Source organism: Leuciscus leuciscus (genome assembly GCF_965113295.1).
Source record: "Leuciscus leuciscus genome assembly, chromosome: 19".
Taxonomy (NCBI): Eukaryota; Metazoa; Chordata; class Actinopteri; order Cypriniformes; family Leuciscidae; genus Leuciscus; species Leuciscus leuciscus.
In genome coordinates this window covers 20,802,741-20,819,672 of record NC_138743.1, presented here as the reverse complement: position 1 = coordinate 20,819,672, position 16,932 = coordinate 20,802,741, and the positions used below count along the sequence as shown (strand labels likewise).

The following is a 16,932-nucleotide window of genomic DNA, read 5'->3' as shown; positions in this document are numbered from 1 at the left end:
CTTGAGCCTGGTCAAACACCCTCCATATCTGCTCCACCACCTCGGGGTGGAGCCTCCATTCCCCGGGCCTCAGCCCTTGTCTCAAAAGGATGTCTACTCCTATATTCAGGGCCCCAGAGATGTAAGCTGCTCTGAGTGACAGCAGCTTCCCCTGAGACCAAAGGTGGATTTGATGTGCCAGTTTGCATAGAGGACGCAAGCACAAACCCCCCTGGTGATTTACATAGGTTACCAGCAATGTGTTGTCTGTGCAGAAAAGCACATGGTGGCCCCTGAGGTCTGGGAGAAAATTCTTGAGGGCAAGAAATACAGCCAACATCTCTAGGCTATTGATGTGCCAAGAGAGATGATAGTCCCTCCACAGAAACTGAGTCGAGCGTCCTTCCAGGACCACTCCCAAGCCCATGAGGGAGGCATCTGACGTTAGCACCCTGCGATGACAAGAAGCTCCTAACACTGGGCCCTGGGATAGGAACCAAGGTTTCTTCCACATAACTAGGGCACGTAGGCATCGCCGCGTGACCCTGATCATGCAAATGAAAAATCATGCGGGGAAAACCCTTTGGTCCTGAGCCACCACTGCAAGGCAAGGCAAGGCAAGGCAAGGCAAGTTTATTTATATAGCACATTTCATACACAATGGCAATTCAAAGTGCTTTACATAGAAGAAATTAAAATAATGAAAAGAAATAAGAATAATTAAAACAGTTTAGAAAAATAAAATAAAATACAGTACTTTTAAAAAATAAAAAATAATATTTATTATAGATCTTTCTTTCAAAGGATTCCCTTAAGACTTAAATCTTTCAACCTTCTTTTAACCTTCAATCTTCTTATGACTTCCATCTATCAACTTTCCTTTAACTTTCTTTTCTCCCTCATTTACTCACACGTTCTTTTCACTTTCTTTAGCACTTTAGCACTGCGTTCACATTCTTTCTCAGACGAAAACTTTAATATCGTCATTTAAATACTGTTCTACTTTCAAACCCACATTAATCACTTTCACATTATCACCTTCTGAGTGGGCATTTACAGTTTCGGGCTAAATGCCCTGCTGACATAGGAGAAATTAAAATAATTAAAAGAAATAAGAATAATTAAAACAGTTTAGAAAAATAGAGTAAAATACAGTACAGTACAAACAGTCGGACGAACAGCGGCACAGTGCTCATTCAGTAAATGCACAGCTAAACATAAGTGTTTTGAGTCTGGATTTGAATGTGACCACTGTAGGAGCACCTCTGATCTCTTCTGGAAGCTGGTTCCAGCTGTGGCTGGCATAATAGCTAAAAGCAGACTCACCATGTTTAGAATGAACCCTTGGTATTTCTAGCTGATATGATCCTAATGATCTGAGTGATCTGTTGGGTTTATATTCAGTGAGCATATCTGCAATGTATTGAGGTCCTAGGCCATTGAATGATTTATATACCAGTAATAATACTTTAAAATCAATCCTAAATCTAACTGGGAGCCAGTGTAAAGACCTGAGGACTGGTGTGATATGTTCATATTTTTTGGTTCTGCTCAGAATCCTGGCGGCAGCGTTCTGTATGAGCTGCAACTGTCTTATGGTCTTTTTGGGAAGGCCAGTGAGGAGTCCATTACAATAATCCACCCTGCTGGTGATGAAAGCATGCACAAGTTTCTCTAAGTCTTGTCTGGAAACAAAGCATCTAATTCTTGCAATATTTTTCAGATGCTAGTATGCTGATTTAGTTATTGCTTTGACATGACTACTGAAACTAAGGTCTGACTCTAGTGTCACACCAAGATTCCTGACTTGATGTTTAGTTGTTTTACCCCTAGAGTGAAGGTATGCGTTCACTTTGAGAACTTCATCTTTGTTTCCAAACGCAATAACTTCAGTTTTGTCTTTGTTTAATTGAAGAAAGTTTTGACACATCCAACTGTTGACTTCGTCAATGCATCGGCACAGGGAGTCAATGGGGCTGTAATCGTTAGGCGATAGGGCTAAGTACAGCTGTGTGTCGTCTGCATAGCTGTGGTAAGCAATTTGGTTATTTCTCATTATTTGGCTCATTGGGAGCATATACAGGTTGAACAGGAGTGGCGCAAGAATTGAGCCTTGAGGGACTCCGCATGTCATGGATGTCCACTCAGACTTATGGTCTCCTATACTCACATAATAACCTCTCCCATCTAAGTATGACCTGAACCATTTTAGGACTATCCCAGAAAGCCCTACCCAGTTTTCCAGCCTGTCAAGAAGTATGTTGTGATCGACAGTGTCAAATGCAGCACTGAGGTCGAGTAGTACCAGCACTGATAATTTTCCTGAATCAGTATTTAAGCGAATATCGTTTATTATCTTTATGAGCGCTGTCTCTGTGCTGTGGTGCGGTCGGAAACCAGATTGAAAATTGTCAAAGTATCCATTCGAGCTTAAGAATTTGTTCAGCTGATTGAAGACAACTTTTTCAATGATCTTGCCTATGAAAGGAAGATTTGAGATCGGTCTATAGTTGCTTAATATGGTCTTATCCAGATTGCTCTTTTTCAGGAGGGGCTTGACAACTGCAGTTTTCAGGGAGTTTGGAAAACTCCCAGAGAGAAGTGAGGCATTTACCACTTCTAGAAGATCTGCTTCTAAACTGTTTAGCACAATTTTGAAGAAAGATGTGGGAAGTGTGTCAAGGGCGCATGTTGATGTTTTAAGGTGTTGTACGGTTTCTTCCAAAATTTTGCCATCAATTTCTTTGAAGTCAGACATAGTAACTACTTTCTCAGGTGGTCTGATCTTTCTGACCCCAGTGCAACTCAAGGATGTGCTGATCACCTTTCTGATATTATTGATTTTCTCAGAGAAGAAAGAAGCAAACTCACTGCACTTGCTGTTTGAGAGCATTTCACTAGGAATCTGGCTTGGGGGGTTTGTCAGTCTCTCTACAGTAGCAAAAAGAGTGCGTGTGTTGTTTAAATTGCTGTTTATAATATTTGAGAAGAAAGTCTGTCTAGCTTTGCCTAGTTCCATATTGAAAGCATGCAGGCTGTCTTTGTAGATGTTATAATGGACTACAAGTTTTGTCTTCCGCCACATGCGCTCTGCTTTTCTGCATTGTCTTTTCATATGTTGCACTGCTGTTGAGTTTCTCCAAGGTGCTTTTTGTCTGCCACTCTTCTTCCTGACTTTAACAGGAGCAATATCATCAATTATATTTTTAACTTTTGAGTTAAAAGAATCAAGGAGAAAATCAACAGAGTCAGCAGATATGCTTGGTGTTAAGGATATAGCCTTCATAAATAGTACACTAGTGTTCTCATTTAAGCATCTCTTCTTGACAGACACAGATCTAGCTTCAGTGGCAGGAGAGATCAATATATCAAAGAAAATACAGAAATGATCAGACAGTGCTACATCCTTAATAAAAATCGATGAAATGTTTAGACCCTTACTGATAAGTAAATCTAGAGTGTGTCCATGATTGTGTGTGGGTCCATGTACATGCTGAGTCAGATCAAAAGTTTTTAAAACAGTTTTGATTTCTTTTGCCATATTGTTTTCTGCATTATCTATGTGAATGTTAAAATCTCCAGCAATAGCAAAACAGTCAAACTCTGAGGTAATTGTTGATAACAGTTCTGTAAAGTCCTCAGCAAAGGCTGGAGAATATTTTGGAGGCCTGTAAATAATGATAAGTAAAATGCGAGGAGCACCTTTTAACACCGTACCCAGATATTCGAAAGACGGGTAATTCCCAAATGATATTTGCTTACATTGATAGATATCTTTAAAAAGAGCAGCTAGACCCCCACCTCTCTTAACAGCTCTGCAGACACTCATAAAAGTAAAGTTAGGAGGGGCTGTTTCATTGAGGATTGTTGCACTGCAGCTGTCTTCTAGCCAGGTTTCATTTAGAAACATACTGTAAAGTCCAGGTTGTTTGTGGTTATTAAGTCGTTGACTAGAAGTGATTTATTTTTAAGTGAGCGAATGTTTAAAAGTGCTAACTTAACAGTCTTACTTTTTGTCCCCACAGCAATCTTAGTTTGACATGTAATAGGCACCAGATTAGTTGGGTTTGCTGTACGGCTATTGAAGGCCTTAGACTTTCTATCTTGTAATAGAACAGCAATAGAGAAAGATACAGGCACACTGGGTTCCCGCTTGTTCTGTAAACATTTGAGAAAGTTACTGTTATCATAACAGGAACCCAAAACACATCACTGAGAGCTGGTATCAGTTGTTTTTGGTTCACCTCGAGCAGATGGAGGAGGGTGTGGGCCCTGGCGTTTTGGCCGAAGAGGCCGAAGAGCTCTCACAGGAGGAGGGGGCGGGCGAGCTCGGCGCGCAGGCTTCGGTGTTTGAGGTGCCTGACGATTTTTGGTTGGTATCTGGGGGCTTGCAGCAAAAGAGTGGGATAGTCTGGTTCCAGCATGCACTAGTTCTTCCATTTTCTGTGAGAAGCACAGGAGTGGAGTCGCTGGCGAGAGTGAGAAAGTATCTGGTGAAAGGGGCTGTTGCTCAGGTGTTATAGGAGGCTGTGATATGCTGTCCTGGCTTCCCTGGCTGTTTTCCAGGAAGTCGTCCTTGGGTGCTGAATCTTGGAGCAGTTCTAATATGTCTGTCTGTGATGAGCTCTGTGGGCATGGCTCAGCTGAGATTGTGTCCGTGAGCAGAGGTTGTTGTGGCTCAGTGGTGTTATCATTGTCCTTGTGTGATATGTCAACCGCATGTCCATCTTGTTGCTGAAGTGAAGTCCCGTGTTCATTCATACTGTTTCCAGGTGTGTGTGTGTCGTTCAGATTGACACACACTGCAGAAGGATGATTGAGGGAGAAGTCGATATTGTCCTTTAACACTCTTGAACCAAGTTTGTTTGGGTGATGGCCATCCCGATGAAATAGTTGTCTCTGACTCCAGAAAAGATTGAAGTTGTCAATGAAGTTTACTCCTTTTATATTGCAGGTTTTTTGCAGCCATGTATTAATCCCAAGCAGCCGAGAAAACCTGTTTGTTCCTCTTGCTGGGAGTGGTCCACTGATGAATGTTTGAACTTTCAGTCTTTTAAGTGTTTCAAAAAGTTCATTGAAATCCTTCTTAAGGAGTTCTGACTGCTCTTTATGAATATCATTCTTCCCCACATGAATTATGAGTCGATTTGCAGTCTTATGTTTCATCAGAATGTTCTGAAGTTCCCTGTTTATATCAGAAGTTGTTGCTTTTGGAAGGCAGCATGTAGTTGTATCCCTGCTGCTAATGTTTCTGATTATGGAGTCCCCCACTATCAGAGTCCTGGGCTCGGCTGTGCTCTGAGCTGAGTGCCGCTGTCTGCTCGACCTTGAGCGCCAGTTAGCATCAGTGTTAGCTACTGGCTGATACAGTCTGTGTTCGATCACATTCATCACGTTTGGGGATTCCTCATTTACATTCATTAGTACTTCAAATCTGTTCTCAAGATGTATAGGTGTTGGTGGGAGACCAGTGTTTGCCATCCTTGTCAGAGCTGTATCTGGGGTAGAGGATGCTACTGCGGCAATATGTGGGGCTCGTGACAATCTGATGTCTCGAGTGCCTTTGGGTCTCGCTCCCTGTTTGTGCCATCGATTTGTAAGTCGATCGGCTTGTTTCTCTACCTGTCGAGGAGCACTAGTTTCATGGGACTCACCGGCTATATGCTGAGGGTGTCCATGACGAAGCTCTGTTGTGTGTTCCGTCTGGTTTGGTGGTCCCGTAAATAACTTTGTTTCAAGAACTGCAATCCTTTGTAAAAGTCTGTGGCAGTTAGTGCAGCAAGTAGATTCCAGAAGAGGCATTTTCTCTCTTATCCTTGTAGGCAGTTGTGTTTTCCTTTCCCCGGAATGTAAGCTGGTCGGGTAGAAGAATTCTGCGTTTTTGTGGTAATCCAAACTTTGTCGTTTGAGCACTGTGCTGATTTGCTGAAGTTAAAATTAGGTGATAAAAGGAGCTAAAATATAAAAATATAGAGCAAAGCGCGGAGCAGTAAGCAAGAGCGTCCGAACGGTAGCTGAGCTGAGCAACAAGGGTCTCATGTTCAACAGATATCACGTTGGACGCTGCCGCTATCAGACCCAACAGTCTCTGAAACTGTTTGACAGTGAGTGACTGGCCTAGCCTTATTATTTACACGGCTGACAGGATGGACTCTATGCGTGCCGGTGATAGGCAACATAGAATCCCAACTCTCTCATGTGGGCGAGAACGACATCTCGATGCCGAACTGCCGACTGATGTGACTGAGCTAGAATCAACCAGTCGTCGATGAAGTTCATGATGCGAATACTATCTATCGTGACAAACCAGTCCTTGGATCTACGATTTACGCAACCCCCCATCCTTCTTTGGAACGATGAAATACAGACTGTAAAACCCAGTTTCCCTGCTGGAGGGAGGTATATGTTATATGGCCCCTTTCTCCAACAGGGTTTTCACTTCTTGTTCCATTACCAGAACCTGCTCGGGGCCCACCACGGTGGATAGGACCCCTATAAATCTGGGCGGGCAAGACCTGAATTGTATTTGATAACACTTTTCTATGGTCTGCAGGACCCAACGAGAAACATTTGGCAGTAGCTTCCACGCTGCCAAAAATTCTACTAGAGGTACCAACCTCTCGAGACTGGCTTCTGGACTTTGTTGTGCAATCCACCCGACACCCTGTAACAGCGAACCGGCAGGGAACAACCGAACTGACTGCTCTAGGACCCTCCTCGGAGGGGTCGGGCATCCCAGGACTGCCCTTATTGGCCTGAGGCCTCAGGCGTCAGGTCCTTTTCTCCGCAGCCTTCTTGGAAATAATGTCGTTCCTCAGATCCGTCTTACCCCTAGAAGGCTGCGGTTGAGAGAGCTTTTCCTGTCCCCAGTCTTTTTGTGGGGGAGCACGGCAAGCAAGGCTCTGTTTTTGAGAGGCTCAGTGTGAGGAGCTGGCTTTTGATGTTTCAGTTTCACATGTCAGAGACATGTGAGCGGCGGGGGAGGACTGAAGGTGCGTTGCCGAAGAGGCCAGAAGATGACAGGGGTGTATCCATCAGGAAGTTCTTATCTTTTTCCTTGATGTTACTTAATTTGAGCCAGAGATGTCTCTCAGTGGCCACCAGGGCTGCCATAGACTGGCCGATAGTTTTATCCGTCTCCTTGGCAGCCCTGATAGACAAATCTGTGGCCCGACAAAGTTCGCCAATCCTCCCGCCCTCATCAAGATCTCCTAACAATTCAGCCTGGTAGCTCTGCAGCAGCGACATAGTGTGAAGACATGCTGCAGCCTGACCAGCAGATGAATAAGCCTTACCCACCAAAGCCGATGTAGTTCTGACTGGCTTGGTGGGTAATACCGGCGCCTTAAGGGAAAATGCTGATTCAGGGGAGAGATAGCTCGCGAGCGTCTCTTCCACCTTTGGCATCTCCCCATAACTGTGCTCTTTATAGTTTATAGTTTGTGATAGAGAAATGGTGTGATGTTTGTGGACTATAGACTATATGACACAGGTTTATCCCATGATCTTGACACCTCGTTGTGGAGATCGGGGAAAAAAACGGAAGGCCCCGGCATTGAGGTTGTGAACGAGGGCAGGAAGCATTCGTCTAGTTTGCTTCTTGAGTGAACGTCCTGCTTATCTGCCGGCCAATCGATACTTAATCTTTTGACCGCTTTCATTACAACCTCAACAAGCTCATCAAAAGCATGAGACTGAGGTGGCGAGTCCTCAATATTTCTTGCTTCGACACTAACAACATCTAGTTCCTCAGAACTAGATAGCTGCACTGTTGGTGCCTCAATCAGGAGTGCAGCGCGTCCTTCCAAACCCTGAGAGAAGGCACTGGATCTGTCAGGTGAAGGCAGAGATAAGGCTGGGAAGATCTCTAACCCCACTGACAGATCCATTTGCGAACCCCAAGTCTGAAGTCGCCGCTCTGCCTCGGCAGCAGTGGGACCCGAGCCCTGGGGAACGCAAGCCTGAGCTTCCACACGAAAGAGCGCCAGGCGGGATCGGAGTGCCCGCATGGGAAGCACTTCACATTGCTCACAGCTAACGCCCTCGAGCGATGCTCCTCACCCAAACATATATATATATACATATATATATATATATATATATATATATTGTAGCGACAATGAGTATGAACCAAACACAGACTAATCTTCGTCCAGAATATTAATTCAAACTCTCTGCTTCTCGATGAACCAAGAGGAAGATTTGGTCAGGACTTCGTATCCTCATCCATCTTGTCACAGGATCCAGGCGCCGACCGGTCTGGCTATTTAAAAGAGCCCCCAGCACTAACAAAATAACTGGTCAATGCTAGCTTTGTTGCCAAATTACTGATTGGTTAAGAGAAAGACAGAGACCAAGGTCTGACACAAGAGTCCTCACATTCCAGATTCAACTTAGAAAACCGAAAGCCATGAATCATCCACAGTCTCCAGGAAGTCTGCGGACCAACGACTTTTATTGGTCAACTTCGATAGTTTGCAAGACGGATCGATACCAGCAGATGTTGTTTTCCCCCACAACATTCCTGACCCCTTCCCCGTTGGGACCTCTGAACGAACAAACAGAGTCCGTTTCTCTCTAAACCAGAAAACTGAGATTTTTCCTACAGTATACATAAAACTCATTCAAGAACAATTTTCAATGGACTTACAATCAAACATCATGCAACTACATAACTCTATTTTGTGTCTGCAACTTATATGTGTGTTTAATATGCTTAGATACCATATAACTCATGTAATGATATAACTGTTAGATGTTTGAATGAAAGTGTGTTGTGTTTCATATCAGTATGATCGTATGCTCTTGATTCAAAATATGGCTTGATTGAAATCTGTGTAAAATGTTTCATATTCTTATAATACTGATCATGTCTAAACTGTGGCATCTGTTCTCTCTGTTAGTAAGGAAACCCCCCAGATAAGATAATTTACGATCAGAACTGAGAAGAATGCCACCTCCTAAATTTAGCCAGTGTCTAATTGGCCAGAACTTATCCTGGAGGTTGGACAACTTTGAGTTTAAAATCTTAGACCCAAAACAAAGCGCTCTCTTCGCTCTGCTCTCTAACTCTGCTTGTTCAAAATGTTCTGATAGAGAAGAGCTCGCTCTCTGCTCTCTGCACTCTGCTCTCTATCTCTGGGTTCACCCCCAAGAAACGCTCTGCTACCACTCTCAAGAGAGATGGGCAGAAAAAGATGAAGATCTCAATCAGACCAGCAACCATGTAAACGCAGAGACAAATAACCCAAATTAAGATCAGAAGAACGGGTTCAACAGCTTTATTCAAGCCATCTTACTACTCTCGTCTAAGTTGTCTTTTCTTTTCTAAGTTTTCCTTTAATTTCCGTTGTGAGTCTCGGTTCTAAGTTAAGTTTTGCGACAAGATTTCGAGCCACGTTTCTTCTGCAAAGCCAGCTTCAAACAAAGACTTTCATTCCGCCAGCACACCACGTGACTGGCCGCCCCAGACCCAGGCACAAGGACACCAGCCAACGAACGGACCGGGAAAACCCCTTTTAAGCAAAGACCAGCAAGTATACCTCCAGACTAAAAGCTGAACTGGTGTATTGATATACATTTAATAACCTGTCTAAGAAACGATAGAAGGGTTAAATTAATGATTGATGGTTCGTTCCAGGTCATGTCTTATAAGTGCATAAACTTGGGATTTCATCATCTCACTCTTAAACTCACTCTTAAAACTTAATCTTTCCTTACTCTTTTTCCTTCTGCAACTCGTATAGATGTGTGTGTGTGTTTGTGTTAGATATTAGTTTTTATGTGTTAGTATATAATCAATAAAGTATTGTTTGTATTTTAACAAAGAGATTACTTGTGTTAATCTGCTTATACATTTTATTGTCTTGAACTTCGATTTAAGTTACCTATGCTTTTACCCGTGATTATTTCTTAATTTATTGTTAGCTGGGGATTAATTCTTTCTTGGCCAGGAAGATATTATATTTCCTAGAGTTAATACTTGTTTATGCTTTCTGTTCATTGGATGAACTGATAAAATGATCATACTATTGATTCTGCTACAGTAAATTCTGAAAATAATTAAAAATAATTAAAATATTAATTATTGATCATAATCCATTATGAATAATAATTATTTATATTTATACGTGGGCGTATAAACGCTGCAATATATATATATATATATATATATATATATATATATATATATATATATATATATATATGTGTGTGTGTGTGTGACAAAGCAACAACAAATAGGCAATGACAGTTTCACACAGAGCGCTTGTGAAGACACAGAAGCTAGCGCTGCTTTGTTTGGGCAGGCTTTATAGTTTCCTGGTTCATGACATCACCCACCTCTGACGTTCCGCCACACCATTGGACTGATTTCACATGTGCTTCAAGACATCATCACGCAAAGCGTTCCCTTAGCGTCAATCCCTTGAAAGGGAACACAAGTTAAGCTATAAACTAGCAATGCAGCAATCGCATGACTTCAACCTCATCACCATTGAGCTCCTGACAAGTCTTTGAATCTCAAAATAAAAGTCCCACATCTTACATTTATTGCCCAAACAAAAAAGTAAAACAATGGCAAATATATAAGATATACTGACCTTTTTGATATATCAGCTGAACAATACAATTATATGTTAACATGCACTTCATTTGTAAAATGTTCTTCATTTGTATTTTGCTTTGGATGTGTGTTCTAAACAGGCCTTGTGTGTTGTGTGTGTTTTCTAAACAGGCCTTAAAAACAGGAAAACAGGAAAATGAATCGTATAATATACCGGTTATTAAGTTTTTTTTAATTAATTATTTTTTTTACTTTTTGCCTACACTTTACACAAGAGCATGATTAGAACTTTATACTACGACTAGGTTTTTGTGCCCCTGATCCGATCCCAGTCACTGAATATTGAGTATCTGCCGATACAGAGTCCAGATCCGATACTTGTATTTTCACACGTACCTGTACTGTGTGGTCAAAATTATGAATATGGGACTACGGATATAAAATTATTGTATTTGACATGTATAATAAGCAGAATAATTGCAAAACAGAGGGGAACACGTGGATTTAAGGATAGAAAGCATGAAGCTTGCTGTGTCAAAATGCAAGTCTGTCAGTCAAGTCCGAAGCAATGCAACCCACAGCAGCGCGTTGTGGCAATGACGTCTCAGATAGTCTGATGGCAGATACAAATAAATAGTAAATAAATGACTTCTTCTCTTCCTTTTACTTTAAGGTGCATACCGCCACCTTCTGCATGACAGCGGCATGACAGCTGATTCAAAATAAAGGATTGGGCTTAGAATAGCCGATAGTGATCAGTTAAAAAATGCTTAATCCGCCCCGATTCCCAATCAGCTCAAGACATCCCTATTTTATACTAAAGAGCTTGTGACTAAGCCTCGTGACTCTAGTGGATCCTCAGACTGTCAGCAAAAGCCTCATACAGTAGCTCCACCCGCCTCCATTTAGAATGGTGAAACTGGTGAAAAATTTCAGAACTCCATTTGATCTTGATTTTGGTCAAATGTAAAAAATAAAATGCAAGTGCCTGACTATACATAAAGCCACACAACAAACTTTGACAACATGGTGTTTATTTATAAAAATAAATAAATAAATAAATAAATAACAACTTTCGCTGGTTTCAAAATACACTACGCTGGATATTACCTGCCGATCATTTTCACTTAAATGTAATGCTTTAACGGTTGGTGACATATCCTCGGATCCAACTCCTGAGATCCAAAAGTTAATGCCAGCGCATTGCCATAGCGACTTACCTATGTTGACTTGACAGCTGAGTGTGGGCATTTCACTTACGTTGGATGAGTCAACGTCACATTTGCATACTCCGTACTATTTGTATTCATGATTGGTTGACTGCCAAATTAAAATGTTAAACGGAACAATGAAATAACGTTATTAACCGGTTAAAGGTAAATTCAAATAAGCGTTTCAATGAAAGCATTGTCCATGTTTTATTTGTTTCCATTTTTTGTTTTCATTCTTTGAACCGGTTCAGAGCCCTGTTCTAAATGACTAAATGTAAATCTAACTCTTATGGTTGAAATGTAACAGTGCTTTGCTCTGGATAATTACGCATGATTTAATGATAATAAAAAATTTTTAAAAATCAATTATGTAATTTTTCATTCCTGCTGGCAGGGCATCGGTTCCAGCACGCGCACCAGCACCATTATAGTGGAAAGGGAGAATCTGTGGATTTTTCAGTGGAAACAGCCTGAGGCGTCTCTTCAGTGATTGTCTCTGTGGGAAAAGCAGCGGGTTCATCAGACCCAACAGTGTGTGGCATTTGCAAAGATAAGAGCATTATGTCAGCATTTCGTCGGACATTAATCAGCCCTCTTATCGGTCACAAGGGAGAGAGGCTCTCCAAACTGTTGTGACTGACAGGCATTTACAGCAAAGGCAAAGACAATGCTTTCTGTATTTCTCTTATTGTCAGAATAATGAATCACCACTCCTGTCCTGTCAATGAAAGCGTAGAAATATGGGCCAATGCCGTCTCCCAGTGAGCCTATCTGCAGTAAAGGCTGTGTGCAGCTATTGTTGGGGATCCCAGGATAGTAGTTGGGATGTGGAATGGAGTAATACACGTTCAACATCTCTCTGGCAGCACTGATTGTGGAGTAAACACACCATCCTCAGCATGTTTTCACAGCCCTCCATGACCTCTGTCCCTTTGGACATCATTTGAGCACATACACAAATATTGATTTATTTATTCAAAGGCCACACTCGCTTCACACCATACAAATTCAGGACAGACTTTATCAACACATCCATTGTATTCAAGAGAGAATACTGAACTGCACCCAAATATAGAAATTGAAATGCATGTTCAATTACTGAGCCCTCCTCACAGATGCAACAGTGACCTTCATCGTATAAAGAAATGGCAATCTTGGTTGGTCTATATAGGCTGAACCAGTGTGAAAATGAACAAAACGCACAGCAATCAATAATCACAATTCACTGGTCACAGTTGTTTGTGGAAGATGCTTTGAGCGCTGTGCACACATCCAAGGATGGCCAACTGAAAAGCAACTGGACAATCTTACCTAATTAACCAATATGAATTTATTGACATGAGTAGCTGTTTTATGTAATGTTTACATATTATTTTCTAAATGGTAAATCTGTGCATGCAATCTGAATCCAGTATATTACATTTATATTATAAATATATTTGAATAGTCATATTTTAAAATGATATGCATTCACTGTATAGACAAGTATTCGAACACCTGACCATTACACCAACAGGGACTGCAATGACATTGCATTCTAAATACAGACATTACAATTGAGTTGGTCCCCCCTTTGCAGCTATTACAGCTTCCATTCCTCTGGGAAGGCTTTCCACAAGATTTTGAAGTGTTTCTGTGGGATTTTTGTAAACGTAAGCAGCATTTTTGAGGTCAGGCACTGATGTTGGACAAGAAAGCCTGGCTCACAATCTCCATTCCAGGTCATCCCAAAGGTGTTCTATCAGATTGAGGTCAGGGCTCTGTTAGGGCCTGTCAAGTTCTTCCACACCAAACCATGTCTTTATGAATCTTGCTTTGTGTACCGTAGCACTGTCATGCCGGAATAGAAAAGGGCCTTTCCCAAACTGCTCCCACAACTTTGGAAGCATGACATTGGCAAAATGTATTGGTGAAGCAATAAGATTTCCATTCACTGGAAGTAAGGAGCCTAACATTATCCCTCCCCCACTTTACAGTTGGCACAATAGACCTTAACCCCCTGAGGTCTACGGTATCGCCGGCGATACCAGCTCGCTTTTTTTTTATTAGTGTAAAAGAAACTCATAAATACTCTGTTGACTTTGATTTTCCATAGGAGTTTCATACATCAATCGATTCTGTTAAATGTGTATTATTTTTGTGTATACTCACAATAAAAACAAAGTGTTGTGCTTTTTGCCAAATAAAGAAAATTAAACACGAAGCGAGTTCTGCCTTCTCTCTGCCAGTGTAGTCCATTCTGAAACGCGTCCGAAAATTAACAATAACTCAGCGAATACTCAGTCAAACAGACATACAGACACACAGGCATGAAGCTTGAATTCTCTTCTTTTAAATGAAGTAATTTATATAAAAAACAAATATTCTCATCTTGTGAAATCTGTATTAAAAGAGAGCGATTCCAGTCGAGCTCATCTCATCTCATTACGTTATAATCGTAATTATAACGCGGAGAGCGCACGGAGAGCACGCGCTATTCAAATGCAAATGGCTGAGGCAATCCTGTGAACGCCCCATCAGCTCGAGAAAACACACAAGTTTATTTAGATCATTGTTTACACCGTCTTGCAGCGCTGTGAGGAATAATACTAATGGAAAATGTCCCTGAGAATTACTCAGAAGTAATTTCTTCACGTGGGTTTCTGTTTATGAATGAATAAACGGCAGAGATGCGCGCTGTTTACCACAGCTGGCAAAGACAGTTTAAATTTAAATCGCGTGTGTGAATGAATGATGATGTTTTAGCAAACTGCATTGCTATACTGAGATAAGTAAACATCGACTGAATGTTGAAATAAAATGTAGGCTATTTGTATAAGCAACGTATTAAACTGCAAATTAACAATATGCCCTAATATTTCATGAAAACAACGTTACAGTCAGACGAAATATGAAAGACAACATTTTGTTGACTAGATTTGGGTACAGTTTTTACTGTAGAATATACTGCCACATCAAATAAGCTTTTGTTTAGCAATTTATATATATAAAATACTATTTTTGTCAAAAATAAAGTCATCAACTAAGATGTAAGCTGTTCCAATGTTGGTTATATTCAAACTAATGAATACATAGATACAATGTAGGCCTATAATAATTTTTTTTACAAAGAAAGAGTACACTTGAAATATTGTTGAAATTGTAATTATTGTTGTAATTGTAACCGTTTTAATAAAATAGCAAAACATATTTACAAGATAGATGTAAGCAAAATCTTAAATGGTCAATATAAGTCTTCTTCTAAATATATCTTTTGTCCTTGCATTGTGGCTCAGTCAGTGTCACACCTGAGTGAATGGCTCATCATTATGCAGAGTGGGTGTATTCTAAGGTGTAAACCACTCCTCGTTCACGCCCCCTCGCATATTGGCTTTCCAAGCAAAACCTGTTTTACATCAATTTAAATCAATGTATGGTTTTATGTGAACGATAAAGCAAGACTATTTTCACATAATTTTGAAGAAAAAACTATAGGCGACGACATCCATTAGTCAAAAGTCTTATTGCCACATATTTAGTATGTGTTTTGTGGCCTTATTTCAAAAACTTTAATTTTTAGTTTTTTCGATAACCACGCATAAACATTATTCTCTCAAAAATGAAAACATGTACATACATGTGGCTCACATATTATTGTAGTCCTGTTTGTGCTATATAGAGTGAATTTACACCTTTGCCATTAATATGTTTATAAGCAACTGAAAAAAGCACAAATGTCAGAGCATGTCAGAACACCCCCAGGGCCCAAAAAAACGCTCAGACTCCAGAGGGTTAATCCGAGAAGCACCATGACAGGTATGAAAGTGAGGCTGTGAGGGGATAGACTTACCGTGTTTTCAGTGGCATCCACTGTAAAAGCTGTGTAAATCTTCTAGATCACTTATAATTTTACACAGCTCATATCGGGGTATTTGTCTACTGAAATTTCTCAGAAAGATATTTTTGTAGTTTTCGTCAGCAGAACAATACAAAAACACATGAATTACAGTACAACCCACTGAGGAGATGTGTCTATACCTCACAGCCTCGCTTTCATTCCCATAAAAAAAATTATGATTTAATGATTTAAGAGATGTTCCAATACATATCTCCATATGTGATGCGATCTGGGAAAACCCGTCGGATGTAGCGCTGGGCCGTTTTCAGTAAATTCAAAATAGTTTGAATGTCAGTTTTTTTGTCAAATTAGTTTTTTCATTAAATTATTATTCTATAACATCTTTTCTCTTATCTCTGAAAATAGCTTGGCAAAATTCCCTTGTTTAGTGCAGAAAAACAGCGATTTATAGTGTCAAGCTGAAAATACTCTCTTTCTCTAATACATTCTATGCGACCATTTTCTCTAACGCCCGGCAGAGGTGAAAAAAACAAAAAACAATCGCCGTATCCCATACAGGATACACCTGTCCGTCTCTTAACACTACAAAGATAGTTTACCTTTAAAATAAACCACATAACATGTACAGTGAATGTGTATAGTGCGCATTTCGCGCCAATCCTGTTTAAACTATAACGTCACGCAGTTTTATAACAATCGCGAGATGGACAAGAAGCGTCCCGACGGTGACAGTAATTAAACCTGTTTTTCTCAAAATTCCGTTCCAGAAAATCATAGCGATCGGCCGGCTTCAGATAAACATAACTTTTGCTACCAACAAGCTATGATAACAATAAATTTTCACCATGTGGTGGGTTTTCCCAGATCGCATCACATATAGTTTATTTCTGAGCCCCTAACTTCACCAGCACCCTAAACATAACCATTTAATATCTAGTAATATATTCAGATGATGACTGAATGGACATGCTAAAGTTGCAGGATTTCAACAATTGAACAGTATTGCTGACATGTTAATGGTTTGTGAGCTTTCAGCATGCATTGTAGCATTAATACATTATGTGGTTACTGTTTTTTTTTTTTTTTTGTGATGCTGAGACCTCATCTTTTTCCATTTTTCCATTATTTGCTTTATAAGGTGACTGCATATTTTTGAACGAGTTGTGTGAATGGTTCAATGACTCATTGCCATATCTTTGTGTTTCAAATTTAACCAGGCACTTTGTTCATAAAATAATCTGCATTCATTTCAATAATTTCAATAATTTCAATCATTTTGAATGATACAGATAGTCATGTTTAATTCCATTACTGAAATAGGATTTTTTACTGAATCGGTT

The 16,932-nt window shown here is 40.4% G+C and overlaps 1 protein-coding gene across 1 annotated transcript in view; it reads right to left on the bottom strand.

The window, feature by feature from the left end:
- Window positions 1–16,932, bottom strand: part of LOC309482358 (uncharacterized protein) — a gene marked incomplete at its 3' end in the record, with an annotated part of 141,544 nt that overhangs the window by 89,357 nt on the left and 35,255 nt on the right. The gene's annotated exons all lie outside the window — the stretch shown is intronic.